Source organism: Parambassis ranga, chromosome 4 (assembly GCF_900634625.1).
Source record: "Parambassis ranga chromosome 4, fParRan2.1, whole genome shotgun sequence".
Taxonomy (NCBI): Eukaryota; Metazoa; Chordata; class Actinopteri; family Ambassidae; genus Parambassis; species Parambassis ranga.
In genome coordinates this window covers 19,642,346-19,655,116 of record NC_041025.1, presented here as the reverse complement: position 1 = coordinate 19,655,116, position 12,771 = coordinate 19,642,346, and the positions used below count along the sequence as shown (strand labels likewise).

Here is a 12,771-nt window from a genome sequence, read left to right as displayed (position 1 = left end):
AAAACTGTGGATGGTTTCATAAGCAGACTGGGAGGAACATGCAGCCTTGAGTCTGTGTAGACTGCTGTCATAAAAAGAAAATAGTAAATTGATGGTTATACCTCTGCTTCTCTTTATTTCTCATGTTCACAGTTGACCTATCGTACTGTATATACACAACAGCTCTGAACACCACATCGAAAAATCTGTTTTCATCTTTGCTGTGATTGATTTTCAGTTAATTAAAGGGCACATTTGAGCATCAATGTGTGACCATCAATGTGTCTTTATAAAGAATCTCTTTTTTTACCCGTTAGCAGAGAACAATTACACCTGAATGGAGGTCCTTTATACTTTAGACGCACCTCTTCAAAACAACCGTACAATGCAATTCTTCTTCAAGACATCAGACACAAAATGCACCTGTTATTCCAAAAGCTGTAATCTCATGTCTTTGTATTGTGACAGCCCTGCACCCTGCTTCTCCTCTCTGATTGGCCTTTTCGCTTCTTTCTCTCACATAAAAAAACATATTTATATATTTCTGGACAAAGCATAAGGTTCTACAGGATTTTGCACTTGGAGGTTGAGAGTTGGTCTTTATTCATGGGTCACATCCTTAGAAAGAAAAAATGTCACCAACCATCAAATGTTGCTCGAGAATGCAATGTTTTCGTCTGTATTTGACGGATCCTTCAGGAATGGACAACCTTGTCGTGCTTCTTCTATGCAGTCAGTCAAAAAATGAGACACATCTTGTTTCTAAAACGCACCTGGGACAGAGTTTTTTAAAGGCTGTCTATCTCTTTCTTCCCCTGTATGTTGAAACTATTTGGTTTTACTAGAGGCTCCACTTCTCAGCTATACACAAGTATGTGGACACCTATAGCTACTATATGTGTATGATTCCCTGTACAACCGATTTAACATTTGTAAAGTCAGATGTCATGTAGCTTTGAAGTTAGAACAAACATGTTTTTAGCACCAAACTCTGAAAGTCATTTCTTTGAGCTTTTCCTGTGCCTTGTTAAAACAGGAAGTCAATGAGCACACAATGTTATCATCTAAATACTCATTGAAGCTGCAACAGTTAGTCAACAAATAAAAGTTTGAAACTGTTAGTCTGGAAACTGTAATTTGTTACTGGTTTATCCACAATTAATTAATCATAGGCAATCAATCAATAATGCAAACAGTCATTCATACCAAGCTAAAATGAGATTAGCATTATGCTAAAGCTGTACATGGTGTCCATTTCAATGTGGTTGCATGCTGCTGTCTCTGGATTATAAACTGTTTTGTTGATTTCCTACCATTTTGCTTTGTAAGATTTTTGTTTGTGTCAATAATACGAATCATGTAGACAACTATAGAAACATTAAATTACAAAAGATCAGAAATCCCTTTCAAAACACTTCTAATGTCACTGCACACACACACTTTTCAGTCTTGACACCAAAAGTTACCTTTTGTTTACCAAAGCAGGTGCAGACAGACGGAAATGCCAGCTGTTCTTCCTCCCTCTTTCTGCAGCCCACATGAAAGTGATGTCTGAAAAGGTCATAACAACACAGTGTACTTTTCACCAGGTTTCCCTTGCATCAGTAAGTCTGAGCAGCACGGTCAATAAATCGGAATGACAGCCCCGGATCATTTGTTGCAGTCTTTGGGTTCCTACCTCTCTGTTGTTTTATCCCCCTGAGTGTCTCTGTCATGCCCGTCTTCATCCGGACACTCTACGCAAATATTGATCCCAGTCTCCGTCGGCTCAGCTGGCAGCCCGAGAACACTGATGTTACCCAGAAAGCTTTTGACAGACAGTGACGAACAGTATGCTCCCGAGCTAGCTGATACCAGGACAGATTTTTTTTTTTTTACTGCAATGTGATATTATGACAAGATAAAAATACAGCTTTGGAATGAGGAAAAACATTCAGGATTTGATAAGGGTATCCGTGATGTGATATAGATTTCATTTTGTTGTCTGGCCTGCATTATATTATTTTTAACCCCTTTTTTTGTCTGTGAAGGTAGAAGCTTCACAAACCTGCTCTTTCAGGCTCTTGTTCCTTTTTTTTAAGACATGCTGACATATCGATCCAAGCATGCTCAAACCTGGCCGAAGACGTCTGTGTCCAGTCAACTCACCATGTACCCTCGGTTCCCATGGCAACCTTAGGCCCCATGCGTGCTCCTGTCTCTAAGCAGCCTGCAGGTTTCCATCAGTGCCAGAGGTGTAGTAGTGTGATGTGGTGTCTTTCCATCCATCCAGCCATCCTTATCTCTGTGTTGGTTCCCTCACCACAAACTACAAAAAAAGAAGAAGAAAAAAAAGACGAGCAGGGTGAAAAACTGCAGCCTGTCTCTTTTGATTGGTAGCTGCCACACTCCTTCTGTGTTAGGTGAACAAATACACTATAACTGGGGAGATTTTGTACAAGGTGACACTGCTGACTGTACATCATTTCAGCATTTGTGCAATACCTCTCTTCCACCTCACTGCAGTATTTCTTTTCCTTTCAAAAAAACATTTTTCCCACTTTTTTTTCTGCTGGTCAAGCACAAAAACAGTTTGTGGAAATATTAGTTTCCTGGAGGAGAAAGAAATGCTCGCTGGTATTTGACATCACTTCTGTCAGTAAAAGCTGAATTCACATTTTGACTTCTTGGCTAATGTTACATGCTGTCCCTTTGATAGTGGGTGTAAAGTTATCTCACTCACAATTGTGTTTCACATGGAGGCATAGTCAGGGTCTGAAAGTGTCACACATATGGGTTTAAGAAGGCTGAATGTGAGGGAGGATCAGGTAATGATGTTTTCTACACACAACCATGGGGTTCTGTCCTCAACACAAAACATACATAACACATAATTACATTGTCACATAGGTATACAATAATTAATTAACATCAATCCATTCCATTTTCTCCACCCACTGTACTACAAGGTCATAGGGGTCGGAGCCTATCCCAGCTCCAAATGGGCAAGAGGCCAGGTACACCCTGCACTCCAGTCCAGTCTATCGCAGGGTTAATATAGGGAGTCAAACAACCAATTACACTCACACTATCCCCAATTACCCTAACATCTTTGAAATGTGGGAGGAAGAAGAGTAACTCGCGCAGGACATTAACTTACATAATATACATTTAAATAAGCAACTTACATTAGCAAGAATGTAAATTGCAGGATTAATAGAAAACATTCTGTTGTTTTGAGGAGTTGGTAAGTATTTACAGAATATGCAGTTAATTTGTAAGGATTTATTTGGAGTTTAAACTTTGAATGGTAGCATGGTAGACTTCAGTGGAAGCACTTTAGTGGCAGAAACAGACACCCTGAGACCATGACTGTCATTCCTATCCAGGCAGAAAATGATAGAGGCAATTGTATCTGTTGGAAACTGAGATCAGAACTATGTTTTATCCTCGCTTAACCAAGGAGTTCTATCCCTTTCAAAATAAAAAAAGTAAGAGGGAATCAGAGTTCAGCATGAGTCCCACGCACCATTCTGTGTCCCATCTGCAACCTTGTAGCGGCAAATAGGCAGGGACAAGCACCACTGATATGTTTGACCCTCAATGTCAAATGGGAGAGGAAATTGTTAACAGATTAATCATCAAGGTAAGAAAAATAAAACAGCCTCTAAGCTAAAAGCTAAAAGCTCAAATGTGTTGCTTTATTCTGACATTCGGCAGCCCTGACCCTCATTTGGCTGGAAGCTGCAGCTGAAGGAAATCAAGGCTGGATCTCTCAGAACAAAAAAAAAAAAAAAAAGTAGAAAACACTCACCCGAGCTACACCACCAATTTTTACCTGGCTGTGAAATCGATATCCTCCCTGCAAACGCAGCTATACACACACCGCCCCCAAAGGTTCGCTTCACACTTCCCTCATAAAAGATTTCCAGCGCACTGAAAGCTGTATAAAGAAAATGGATCGGAGTGCCGTCTTTGTCTAGGTACCCCACACACCCCCACTCCCCCACCCTACCCCACACACACACACACACAGGGTGACAATTTTACAGGGATTCCATTAAACGTTCTGTCATCCTTTGGAAATGGAAATGGGGAGAGGACGGTGCCGTGCTATGAAAAAAATAATAAAAATGAAACTTTTTTTTATCATTTTAGTGCACTTTAAGTGGACACAACAATGGGCACATGGAAGTGACTTTTCTTTTTTTACTTAAGTGATCTAAACTCTGTAACATTTTTTCTTCCTTTATTTATTTATTTTCGACCAAATATCACTTAGTTCTTGAGTGACAGGGCATTAGAGGCAGTAAATGACTTGTAAAACTTTTAGATTGAACATTGGTACTGCATTTAAACCATGAACTCATAGACAGCCATTTTTATGACAGATTGTGAGCTTTGACATTTCACTCATTTTAATTATATGAAGACCTAAAATGTTGCGTATTGGTGGGGATAACAGAGGGCACGCACACGTCTCTTCCCCACTAGCACCAACACTGCAGTAGCAAAGTGGAACATAACTGCAAAATCAGAATTAAGAAACTAGTAGGTAGTTGTTTTATACCTTTAACCCTGTATGTCCAAAAGTCCAAAAAATGTTTTTTTATACAGACCTGTTATGACGCCATAAAGAGACCACTGACTTTTTCCAAACACCTTAAGTGCAGTTTACTACAAAGTGTGTGTGCCAGTGTAAGGAAGGTTTTACAGCTGTCTAAATTTAATGATGAGACTCTTTAAACTTCACATCAGAGGTGGAAACTGAAATATATAACAGTGAAAAGCCACATTTTCCACCTTTTACCTGAGCTCCCTTTGCTGCTGTAAACAGCTGTCAGATTTTTCCATTATCTCTGTGTGAACATCAGTTTATTATAGACTGAAATGTTCCTGTGACTAAACAGTGGGAGAACCGACTGCCTTTTTTTATTTGTTTATTCAATTTCACTTTGTTTTGCTTTCTTTGTGTTCCACTGTTTGTCTATTCATATGCAGCACCTTTCTTATCTGTCACATTAATAAACTCCCCTCACAGTCCACTGAGGTAAATATATGCATATTTTTTACTAAATAAATATCAATATAAATATGATGTGAGATCCATTAACTAAACCAAATGGATGAGAAATGACAGCTCTGAGGCAGAAATTGACCATGATGTCAATATTTCATGCAAATCACAGCAGTTGCATGGTTTAAAAATAAACTCAGGCTGAAGTGAATGCAGGCAGTGACGTTCCACTCTGCATGCATCCAGCATTGAAATAAGTATTTTCAGTCAGAGGGTGGGCCATCTGCCATGTTATGTTGGACTCCAGCTGCTCGGGACCCAAGATTCCCCCTGTACTTACTCTTTCAACGTGTGACGTTGAGCTGCCACCGCGAGCCGTTCCTGAAAGACAACACAAAGACAGCGCAAAGTAAACATCGCTCCGACTAGTCAATCAGCCTTTTCTCCCCCCTCCGTCCAATCAATTGAGTGCTCGCCTTCAGAGAGAGAGGCCTGAAAATAGATTGAGGTTCGTTTTGTGTGGCAGCAGATGAGAGTGCACTTAACTACTGGGAGAGAAAATGGGCAGCATTTCCATCCTCGTCTCTGCAAATGTACATCAAGAGGCATATATTCAGTTTTGGTAACATTTGACCAGCCTAGGATGCTTTTAGAGTTCATCTCCTGGCCTTCCTCTTATTCTCCTGACATCCCGAGCTTTGCGCTTAGAAAATCACAGCGTAAATGTTTCAGCATATCTGAAATAGAAGAAGCACTCCTAAATTTGATAACACAACCCAGCCGGTAACATATTAATGTGATTTTTTTTCCTCTTCTTCTGCGATGCTGCCACTTCTAAATCCTTTTAAAAATACTTTTATTTAACAATTTATTTATTTATTTTTTGTTTGTCATTATAAACCAGCACTGAGTTGATGTAAACACACCAGCCACCATTGTGAGGCTTATAGAAACCATCTAACAGAACACAGAAGACCAGAACCTTCCATGTCTTAAAAGCAAAGCAAAGATGGGGCAGTCCACTTCCCTGTACACAGCTGGGGACTTCAGTCCTTGTAGTCAACACTGCCTATCTGAGAATGATCATACAGGTTGGTTGTCGGATTACTTCTATACTAGAAAACAAATGTGCATTAGAACACACTGTATCTCAGAGCAGTTAGCATATTGCACTCTATTTATCACTAAGAGTGATAATGCACCACAAGGTACGTCTGTGAAGACTCTCATTCATCTTGGTCACGTTATATCAAAGAGTTAAAAACTGCAAGAGTGGCCAAACACCTTCAGGCAACTATACTATGAGTCTCTTGGTTATACAGCCAGGTAATGCATCTTTAGCTGGTTAGCATGCTAATTGCTGTAGATTTTCTTTTGTTTACAAATTGCATCTGTAAGACAAATGAATTGAATTATATGAATTGGAGAATTTCTGTGTTTTTATAAGTTGGCTCCAGTCACTCTTCTCTGTTAAACAACTTCCACCTTTCAGCCTCTGTAATTTTAGATATACAGAGGCTGTTACATTGAGTTAACGTTAATATCTGTGTGGCATTCTCCTACACAGATATGAGTTTAAAATCTCGCCCTGACTTTAGAATGTTAGGTGTAAAGGAAAACAAACAGTTTTCCATGAATTCTGAGTAGTATTACTGTCACAGTACAAAGTAACAGCACAGCATTCTGTAGGTTCACTGATGGCTGTCTAGGAGATTAGCAACATCAGTAAGCCCTAATGCCAAACAGGTAAAAATCCAAAACCATGAAATAGGATTTAACAGATAAAAAAAAAATAAAACTGTACACACAGCAGTCAGTTCATCAGCTAGATGCACATGTTTGTGGAAATATTTAAATTCACTGTTTTACATTATCATTAATTCAGTCTGGTTATTTTTCAGTTCCCGACTGACTCCCACTAAATGTGCCACTTCCTGCCAACAGAAGCACCCACTCATCCCATCAAGCCATCAGTGGATATACCTCCAGCATGTCTGCCAGGTCCACTTTGTGACTTTAGTTTTTACAGTGTCAGTCTTTTGCTCCCTTCTTTTGTTACCCCGAGAAGCTGCTGGATTCTCATAAGATCACCTGACAAACACACACTTGTGATGATCCACAAGATGTTATAGTAAAATCCAAAAAACAAAAGAAAATGCATAATTTTGTGTCGTCAGTAAGTATGTTGCGTCAATAAATTGTGCTGATCTCTGCAATGTTTTATTACATGGCAACAACCAATAAAAACTCATTTTCTTCACTAATATCGCAAGAAATGCCTGCAAACATGCCAACTGCCAAACCATGTAGCAGCACTGGTTTTTTCTAGTTTCCTGCTGATCTGATTGAATGAGGCTCCCAGCACCTTTTTTTTTTTCTTTTCAGATAAGTTTTGTGCCAAAAACTGCACCTACTTGAGGGTGTCTTCAGGTTTGGAGCACTCCCCATAGACTTCCTTAGCTTTTGCTCCTTGCTCATATTTTGATTAACTGTTCAACAGCTGCAGCCTCCCACACTGATCCTCTGTTATTAAAGGTGACAATCTAGGCTTTGGTTTACGGTACAGCCTTTACGCCTTAATTACTGCGATTGATTTGCAATCAAATGTATGATGTTTTCTTCCATTTGAATCCGCTTGAATTTGAGCTTTTGAATCTCACCACAAAGAGAAACTGTTCAACTGAGTGCATCCTCATAAATTCCCTCAGGGACAGATTGTAAGTCTGCACAATTATTTCCACCTGAGTGTGTACTGCACCTTAACTCTCACTCTGATGACCACATTTTTGTGCTTTGTGCATTGTGCTTCCAAGTGCAGAACAAGCAGAACTACATTTGCCTTTGTGTTTAGACTGCACCAGTGTCCATCACAGTTTCACTTTCAGTATTTTACAATGCTTATCCCAAGTCATGTTTTAACCAAACTGCTACTCAAAGTAATCCTTCTAAAAATGATCTACATCTGTAAGCATCAATATGATATTAATATTCTGACCAAGGATTTGCTTGAGGCCGGAACGGAAGAATAAACAATGTCCATCACAAGCAGATGGAAGGAATTGTACATGAGCTCCGAAAGAGTGTGAAAGCCACATTTTCTGATTAATTCTCAAATGCCCATGGGTGTGATATGAGAATCTGCATGCAGCCCCTTCTCCACTAATAATTTTTGTGTATTAAGCAGAAACATATTGGAATCTGTCCTATTTGCCATCTGCTCTATGAATGATTCAGAATACAGACCATCCTTTTCAGAGCACTAACAACATCCATAGCAGTGTATTAGAAAAAGATAAGACTCAATCTTGCACAGTTGATAGATATAATCTCAGCCATAGTCCCCACTGTTTAATTAAAAAAAGTCACCTTCATGAAAAATATAGAGCCTTCACACAATGCAACAAATCAATAAGAAGGGGGAAATGGATAGAAAGGGGAGTTTCAGTGGAGACAGCCATACTTTCTGTCTCCGTTTCCTCCTGGTTTGTAATTGGACTGTAACTGAGCTAATTAAAATAGAGTTCCCAGGCAGTCAATGACGGTCATTGCTGCTGCTGCTGCTGCTGTAGTTCCCCTCCTTCAGATGTTCATTGAAGGGGAAGGGGTATTAGAGCCATAAGGAATGACACAAAGCTGGCTATTCACACATAATTGCTCACCCAGGGAGGATGCAGAGAGCCTGGTGGCCTGACGAACGCTTGAGGTGTCAGTTCCTGTCAAGATGATGAAGCTCTCTGGCACCCCCCACCACCACCACCACCCCCCGGCCTTGCTTTGAGACCCCGGCGCTGCCCAAATGGGACGTCAATTTTAACTTTATAAATCTAAAATTGATGAAATATGAGGTGGCTGTAACTTCAGAAATAGGCCTTAGTTAGGTTTCTTGTGCAGAGGCCCTTAACTGGGGCTTGGCTCAGACAAAGCTGTGGGTCTAATTTATGAAGCCAATAAATCTGAGTGTGTCTGGGAAAAAAAGCTGGTTTTTGTTTGAAGCAATCATCCAGTGTTTAGAAGCATCTTTTACACCCTTTTGATTCAGCTCCATCTATACAGTGGCAAGTCAAATAACAGCTTCAGACATGCAGCTATTTATTTCCATATATATACACACACACGTGTATGTCAGAATATTTGGGAATGCCAGAATTGTAATATTTCTCACAAATACATAATTTAACTGGACTTGGAAGGTGGAATACAAAGAGGGCTAAAGCATCAACACCCCCAGACATGGCCAGGAGGCCATATTAATAGATAAAATGTGTATAAACAAGGTAAAAAAAATGGATCCAAAACATAAATAAACCCTGACATGGTAGTTTTAAATAAACATCTTGTGATGCCTGATGGAGCTGAGAGCAAGAGAAGAAGATGATTGTCAGGCCTCCTTCAGCTGAAAGGATCAGACAGCACCACTGACTTGACAGCAGTCTTATCTGCTGTAGTGTGTTTTCAGTATTCTGTATGAGAAACTGACAACACACCTGTAACTCGCACAGTTTTAGATCTTCAGTGTGTTCCCTCAATCTCTCGCTCTCTTTTTTATTTATCCTGTTCTTAAATTTTTAAAAAGACAATGATGCCGTGTCACCTGAGAGTCCTCCTGAAGGACGATTTCCAATTGTGAATTAATGTTTGAGCTGATACTGACAATCTGGTGCAATCCTGGCTGTCTTGGTTCTTCAGTTGTTGGATTGGTTGTCAACATAGTATCTGTAATGGTAAACCTACTCAAAAGCAGATGTGTTTTGTGTATTTTGTTACTTTTCTGTGTCTCGGTGTTGGTTTATTTTTGCATACAGGCATATTGACATATTTGGAGGCCTTGAGAGGAAATTCAGTCCAAAAAATAAAACATGCAAGAAGGCAGATCATTGCAAAAATAATTAATAAATAGATTTTCTGGAAGAAACAACAAAACTTAGGGCCACTCAGGAGATGGTCTTAAAATACACAGGACAAATCAAGGTATAAACACAACAATCTTGCCAGACACAAGTTCTGAATTCAGACTTGTCCTCACTAGGAAAACCAAATTTCAGTCCTCCAACCTCATCTCTATGTGTTCATGGGAGCGGGGTCTTACTGCGATGGTAGCCAAAAGTGGTCACAACAGTAGTGATTTTCCTTCTAAAATGTCTTCAATGTAATGAATTCCTGTGTTTTGAGGTCATCTATACCCTTTAATGTCTAATCTTAACCAGTAGTTTTTAATTACAATATCCAAGCATGATTAAAAAGAAAACCGCCTGTGGCGTCTGGGGGCTCAAACGAACTTGACTGACCGATTACCCATCTCTCTGTAGACCAGTCCAGCGCCTGGGTGTCCAAAGAGTGCAATTTCAGCAACACTTAAGTGATATTATTAAATAATCCATATTAAAGGAGATGAGGTCTAGGAAAGAAACAGCGTTGAAATGTAATAATAAACAACACTGCACTCTTGGCTTTCCCAGCCAACTGCCTCCCATGACAACTTCTCATATTGCCTATCCCTTCCTGCACTGCTGTACAATGATTAGGTCTGCAGTGTAGTAATGGCTTTTACTTAACTTCTCTTTCTGCTGGCAGTATTTGCCACAGTTTCTTTCAGTCATCATGGGACTGATTACAGTTCCAGTACATGCTCCTTATTCAGAGTTCTCTGGCATACATGTCATCAGAAGTACCCCGAGCTTCCCACAGGGGTGTATTAAAATTAGAAAACAGACAGGAAGATGGACTAGCTGGGGCCAGAAATAACCTCGGACGACATGGATTCACATCTGGTTTAGAGGAAGCCAGCCACATTTCCTCTGGAAGGGGGGGAGGGTGGATTAGAGTTTGAGTGATGTTGGAGCTGTAAGATAAATCAAATCTGACTTGGGGAGTCACTTGAATAAGGAGACAAATGACCCTTCGTGACAGACACGACAGTATTTTAATCTCCTTTAGTTCATTTATCTAGGGCCTGAACACAACCCTTGGAAATCTGTTGTAATAGTCATCACACACACACACATTATCACACAAAAAAGGATTTTAAGAGTGTAGAAAATTAAATGAACATAATGAACAGATGTAATGGTGCACCAGAGTCCCAAAGACAAGAGTTGTCTCAGGTCATTTAATAGACGAGTGCTGGCCCTGCGTGAGCCTCGCCCATGTCCATGTGAGTAGACGCCACTGGCCCAGTATGTCCTGACATGTTTAAAGAAAAAGACCTGAGAGTGAAACATCTGTTTGCCCGGAAGACATGTTGTCACCCCAGATGAGGTCGAAGGAAGGATTTTCAGATCCAGATTAGCATCTGGGTTTTTCATTTAGAAACACTCCTCCTCTTGGCTCAACTCGTCTTCTGCATCTGCTCTCTCTTTCAATATCAGCATTTCTGTGTTGAAGCTGCTTTTATTACAAGGTGTTTATGCAATTTTTGAGGGTAATGATAAAAACGTAAATGATGACAACACACAGTGGAGATAATCACTGTGTTTGCAGTACCATTAATGGTTTATTTAGACACCAGAATGGGCTAAAGGGGGGGAAATGTAATGAGAAAATAAGGCTTATTGCAGTGGGGCGTATTAGATATAATTACATTAAAACAGATAACAACTCTTTATGTATCAAGCTCCCACTTCAACACAATGTACTGCTAATACTCCTGAGATTAATGCCAGGGAGGATTTTGAAGCATCACATAATTGATGGGATCATTAACTCAGTGTTCACATTGGAGCACACATGTAGATTTCAGCATAGGTAGAATGAAATATGATAGTAGGATTGAGAAAAATGAATGGATGCACACTAAAGAACGTCAACTTTTGCCTTCATCTGGATGTCACTGACTCATTCCATTAACCTAAACCACTACTAGTAACATATTTCATGACTCCTTCACCTGCATTTTATTTTAAATAGAAAGCTACACTTGTCAGGGTCCCGGCCGACTGACCCTTGTGGACTCATAAAACGGTGGTCAGCCACTTCCGGGGGGTGCTGGGGCTTCCGGGCCCAGACTTCTGGGTCCTGCGCTAGCATAGGGGTTTTCGACCTGCTGTTTGCCAGATCGTCTTTATATCTCTCCAAGCATTCCAGCGATTGTTATGTTGCTCACATGGATTTTTTTACCTGGATTGAACCTTGCTTCGGATCCGGACTCCTGCCCCTGCTTACTTCCTGTTGGCTCTGACTGTTTTGGCCCTATGCTAACTGACCTCATGCTACGTACCCGGACTAAGAGTAAGCCTAGCCCCTTTGTGCCCTTGCTTGGAGGACTGTTTGCCCGCTAACGAACCATGCTCGACTACTACGGTGCTTTCGGTCAAGCCCATCTGTACATCTGCCTTCACTGGACTGCCTTTCTGTCCAGAAAGGCAGTCCAGTGCTACATGTACCAATGTATTGTGTGACTACTCCCTTGCCTGTGCCTTCATCCTGCACATTGAGTTCCATTCTTGGGTACTCCTGACAACACTGAGCACAATAATGGCTCCTGCAGCGATGCTGTTGTATTATTCAATGTTTGTAGATTAGTTCAGTGTGTTTCTTCAGGTCAGTTTATATTGAGACCCAGTAAACCCTGTGTGTTTAATTAGCCCAATTTAACCTGCACAGGTCTCTGACAGCTCACTTAAAAACTCAGAGGATACAAAAACTAAAAGTAAGTAAGAAAACAGCTTCAGGGTCCACAAGAGACAGACCAGGGTACAAAGCATCGCTAATTCTTGAATGCCTAGAAACATGCAGAGAAAGTCACCCAGAAGTGGGCAGGCATTGTGTCATATTCAAGAAGAGCATAGATTATTGATATT

General features: G+C 40.4%; 1 long non-coding RNA gene across 1 annotated transcript in view; it reads right to left on the bottom strand.

Moving 5' to 3' along the window:
* Window positions 1-1,564: 1,564 nt before the first annotated feature.
* LOC114434913 (uncharacterized) overlaps window positions 1,565-12,771 on the bottom strand; it is a 51,369-nt gene continuing 40,162 nt past the window's right edge. The window contains exons 4-5 of the long non-coding RNA XR_003670521.1: window positions 5,316-5,356; window positions 1,565-2,287 (exon numbers count right to left, since the gene is read on the bottom strand). This is a non-coding gene — a long non-coding RNA (uncharacterized LOC114434913). The remainder of the gene's footprint in view (window positions 2,288-5,315; window positions 5,357-12,771) is intronic.